The sequence below is a fragment of the Orycteropus afer genome, unplaced genomic scaffold (genome assembly GCF_000298275.1).
Source record: "Orycteropus afer afer isolate SDZICR_OR568_19922 unplaced genomic scaffold, OryAfe1.0 scaffold00130, whole genome shotgun sequence".
NCBI classification, from domain to species: domain Eukaryota; kingdom Metazoa; phylum Chordata; class Mammalia; order Tubulidentata; family Orycteropodidae; genus Orycteropus; species Orycteropus afer.
This window is the reverse complement of record NW_006921717.1, coordinates 5,561,269-5,566,815: the sequence shown is the minus strand read 5'-3', so window position 1 is coordinate 5,566,815 and position 5,547 is coordinate 5,561,269.

The following is a 5,547-nucleotide window of genomic DNA, read 5'->3' as shown; positions in this document are numbered from 1 at the left end:
TGTGGGAAGAGGGCAAGACGGCGGAAGCTGCCAGAGCCGCCCGCAAGGCGAGGACAGGGAAGAGTTCCACTTGGGCAGGGCCAAGGCACATGATGGTGCGATGGCTTCCTGGAGGAGGAAACACAGCCTGCTCCCCCAACTGAGTGGTGTACCCTGGCGTCTGCCTGGAGGAAGGGCCACCTCTTCCTGCCACTGAACTCTCTGTTAGTGACTCACAGCGACCCGGTAGGACAGAGAAGAACTGCCCCATTGGGTTTCCAAAGCTATACTCTTTTTGGAAGCACACTGCCACATCTTTCTTCCACAACTGCTGGTGGGTTCAAACGACCGACCTTTTAGTTAGCAGTTGAGCACTTAACCACTGCGCCACCAGTGCCCCTTCTGCCCAGAGGGGACCCTTGAAACTAACTTCTAATGTGATTAGCGTTTGGCTGCTAACCAAAGCGTTGGGGGGTTGGATTCTACCCAGGAGCACCTCAGAAGGAAGGCCTGGCAATCTACTTGCAAAAAATCAGCCACCGCAAACCCTGCGGAGCACACGCTACGCTCACGCACACGGGGTCGCCGTGCGTTGGCGTCAGCTCGACCAGAGGCATGGAACCAGACACGGATGGCCCTTCCCCTCATGAAGTTACAGCAGCCTGCATATCAAAAAAAGAAAGACATCGCCAGTTGAAAAAAACGGTCAAAGGCTAAACCAAATCAAAACCTGCGGCCATCCAATCGATTCTGACCCACAGCGCCCCTAGAGGACAGAGTAGAACCGCCCCCGAAGGGTTTCCAAGGCTGTCAGTCTTGACCGAAGCTGACTGCCTCATCCTGCCTCCTCTTTCTCAGCCTTGGAGGGGCTGGTGGCTTGGAACCGCCAGCCTTTATGGTTAGCAGCTGAATGCTTTAAGCACAGTGCCAGCTGAGCTCCTTGGGTCAAAGGTTACAAGGAGACAGTTCACCATCCAGGAAATACAAGCGGTCAGTAGACCCATGAAGAGAAGCTTCACTAGCATTCAGGAAACTCCAGGATAAACAGCAGGATGTCGTTGGTCACCCATCTGACAGCCAAGATTTAAAAGTCTGTTACTCTCCAGGATGGCAAAGGATGGGGGGAGAGGACACACGGGTGGGAATATGTAAATTAGTAAGGCCACTTTGGAAGGCGATTTGGCCAAATCTATTAAATCTGAAATACACATACAAACGGGAAGTGGTATCCTGGGCTTGCTCCTGTAAAGAAAAAGGACAGGAGCGGTAAAGCTAAAATCAAAACCAAACTCACTGTCCTCTAGTCAATTCAACTCATAGCGACCCCTCCTTGGGTTTCTGAGGCCGAATCTCTATGCAGGTGGATTGCTCAATCGTCCTTCTGAGGAGTGGCTGGTGGGTTTGAATCACCAGGCTTCTGGTTAGCAGTCGAATGCCGTAGGAAACTAAAAATGTGAAGTTTGGTTAATAGTAAGATACAAATGGAGTTTCTTAGTGTTGACAAGGGAGCTCTGTTGACAAATGTTGACAAATGTACCATGATAAGTAAGAGAATAATATCCAAGGAGACCAGATGAGGAAGCACAGAAACCCTCTATATGATCTTTGCAACTTTTCTGTAAACCTAAAATTATTCCAAACTAAGTATCCTAGAGAAACAAACCACATATCCTAGAGAAACAAATGCACAAAGAGTCATGGACAAGGGTGTTCCCTCAACATGACGGGCAGCAGTGAAGAACTAAGTGTCCTTTAGATGCTCTGGTGGCACAGTGAGTAAAGCATTTGGCTGCTAACCAAAAGATTGGTGGTTCGAATCCACCAGCCACTCTTTGAGAATAAGATGACGCAATCTGCTTCTGTAAAGATTTACAGCCATGGAAACCCTATGGTTTCCACTCTGTCCTATAGGGTCGCTATGAGAGAATCGACTCCATGGCAGTGAATTTTGTTTTTTATTCCCCACAAGGGCTCCCCACACCTTATTTGCATTATTAGCAGGCTGTCCAATCCTCCTGGTGGGCCACAAGCACCTTATTTGCATACAACCCAAAACTCAATGCCATTGATTTGGTTCCAACTCATAGTGACCCCCACTGGGTTTCTGAGGAGGTAAATCTTTACAGAAGTAGATTGCCCAGTCTTCCCACCAACCTTCTGGTTAGCAGTCGAATGCCTTAGGCATGTGCCACCAGAATTCCGTATTTGCATAGTTTCACCCAATTGTTTTGTGGGCATCGCAAGACCTTGTATGACTAGAAGGGCCATATTAGTAATTCACTGTGTCACACTTGCTTTGGACACATCGTGAAGAGGGGTCAATCCTTTGAACAGGACATCATGTTTGGTGAAACAGAGGTCAGTGAGGGTGAGGGAGGCTCTCACAGAGATGGACTGATGCAACAGCTATAATGAAGGACCATGTTGGTGGCTGGGAGGCCACAGGACCAAGCAATGTTCTGTTCTGTTGTACGTGGATGTACGTGAATGAGGTTGACTTGATGGGAGCTGTTTATGGATCAATGGAAAAAGAGGAGGAGGAGGAGCTGCCCAGGCTGCTAAGGCTCCCAGGCCAGGAAGCACCCATGACATCACTCACTCCTTGGCCACTCAGCCCTAATCGCCCACAGGGTTTCTCCTCTTACCTATTTTTCTATTTTTCCTCCCATTTTTCTCTCCCTCTGTCTTTCTTCTTTTCCCTCAATTTTTGCTTAAAAACTGTCCCTAGATATCAAGCTCAATTGGCATAACATACTATACAAAACATTGTTCTACCTACTACTTTGGCAAGTAGCGACTGGGATCTTAAAAGCTTGCAAGCTGCCATCTAGATGCAACGATAGGTCTCTCCTCGTCCAGAGCAAAGAAGAGTGAAGAAAACCAAAGATTCATGGAAACAAGTTAGTCCGAGCAACTGGTATATCATCCAATCCACAGACTATAAGACTATGAGACCAGAAGAACTAGATGGTGCTCAGCTACCACCATCAGCCACTCCGAGAGGGATCTATGTAGGAGATCCTGGATAGAGAAGAACAATGTGGAACAAAATTCAAAGTCATTTGGGGAAAAAAAAAAGGGACCAGGTTTGCTGGTCTGATAGAGCCTGGTGGAACCACTGAGACTATGGCCCCTAGCTGTCCTTCAGGTCTGGAATTGAACCCACACCTGTGGCTTCCAGCCAAACAAAAGACAGGCATATGAGTTGAACACTTACCCGAGGTGGATGCACTCCTTGGAGAGAACAATCATGGGAGAAAGAGGGGCTGCTTATGCACAGGGAGACGGCTCAGGGGGCAGGAGGGCATGGAGGGATGGACACAGGGAAGAGGTGACTATAGGGAGGAAGTGGGAGGGGAGCCATTGCATTGTGGTAAGTTGTGGTCAATGTCATGAGACAAAGTGTATGTGAACTGCTGTATGGAAAGTGAGTTTGCTCTGTGGACTTTCACCCAAATCACAATTTGAAAAAACAAAACAAAAAACTGCCCCTATATTTAATTAGGTTACATTTTGCCCAATTCTTAGAAGGGGATGGCACCCACTCTATTCCATTCTTACTACTCACTCACCCAATATATACTTGTTATGGATTGAATGGTGTCCCTTAAAACTATGTGTTACATCCTAACCCCTATACCTGTGCATAGAAGTCCTCAGGTGGCATAAACGGTTAAACCCTCGTCCACTAGCCGAAAGTTTGGCAGTTCGAACCCACCCAAAAGCACCTCAGAAGTAAGGCCTGGCAGTCTGCTTTTGAAAGGTCACACAGCCTTGAAAGCCCTACGAGCAGCTCTACTCTGCATACATGGCATCGCCCTGAGTCAGAATCCATGCAAAGGCACCACCTGTGGATATGATCTGATTTAGAAACCAGTTTTCTTTGTTGTTACTGGGCCGTATCAGTGCAGGCTCGCTCCTAAACCCAGTCACTTCTGAATGATAAACAGCAGAGTAGACACCATGTGAGCACAAAAGGGAGAGGAAAGACCCCATCCAATAAGGACAGAGGCAAAGGAACCCACAAGCCCTGGAGCTCCAAGGGTCACAGGTTACTGGAAGCTGAAACAGACACAGGGCCTCCTCCTAGAGCCACACCCTGGTTCAGACTGGCAGCCTCCTGAACGGTAAGAAAATAAATTTCTAATTTTTAAAGCTACCCCCTTGTGGAGTTGCATTTCAGCAGCATTAGGAAACCAAGACAAAGCCCAACTGCTTTTTACTTGTGTGTGGCCTTTGGGAAGTTCTTCTGTCAGACAAAAAAAAAAAACCTCAGTGACCCTGTAGGACAGAGTAGAACTACCTCAAAGGGTTTCCAATACTGTCATTTTTACAGGGAGCAGACTGCCACATCTTTCTCCTGAGGAGTGGCTAGTAGGTTCAAACCAGTGACCTCTTGGTTAGCAGATGAGCACTTAACCACCGCACCACCAGGGTTCCAAAGGTCGAGATTCCTGTAGTCAAGGCCTCACCCAGCGCTCAATGGCTGGCAGCAATGTGGGGACACAGAGAGCCTGAGCTGCTGGGACATTTACCTCCTCGTGGGGGTTCTACTGGCTTTGTATCTGCTGGGAAATGCAAATCACCCCAACGCATCCAGTCAACCCCGACCACCCCTACAGTCGAACTCCTAAGCTGCTCTTTGCCCCCACTGATTCTGCTCGCACAGCTCAGCCCTCTCCCTGCACCATTGCATCCACCCACCCTGGGACTCCTTGCAACACTCATGCCCCTGCAGTCCATTCTTCACAAGCAAAAACGTCCTCCTGCAGCAAATCGGATACCATCCCTCATTTGCTCAAAGCTCCACTGGTTTTCCTTTGCTCTCATGGTCATTACACTCTGGTTAAAGGTGCCAGCAGGTGCCAGACTATCCAGTCCTTCTTCCCACCTGCTGGCGCTGATGACCAATGGCCACCCCGGGCCCAGCACCAGCTGCAGAGGCAACACCTTTCCATAGACATCTGCACCTGCTACCCTTCCGGTCCCACTGTCAGCTAGACGCACCTGGGTTCTTAGAGTCCCATGGCATGTACGCTAATGCATTGCCTTGTCTCACTCACACTGTCCCTGTCACCTCCTGTGACCAGCTAACTAAAGAAGAAAAACATTGGGACTGGTTACAGATGAATCTGCATGATACACTGGCCCTGGTCAGGCCCAGCCAGGGCAGTACAGCCCCCTAGGGGTGGCCCTGAAAGACAATGGTGAAGGGAAATCCTCCCAGTGGGCAGACAATGCAACAGCAGATCCTTTTGCCGAAAAGGAACGATGACCAGAGGTACAGGTCTACGTGGATTCGCGACCTGTCACTAATGCTTGACTGGTGGTCAGGGACGTAAAGTGTGACTGCAAAATTGGTAACATGGAGGTCTCCCTTTTCTAGGGCTGCCATAACTAGTATCCTAAAGTGCATGGCTTTAAAGAATAGACATTTATTGTCTCCAGTTGTAAAGGAAAGAAGCTCAAATCAGGGCATTGGTCTTGTTGATTCCTTCTGAGGACACTGAGAGAGAAACTCACGATGCCTCTCTGCTAGCTTGTAGACGCCTCTTCACAGGGCGTCTC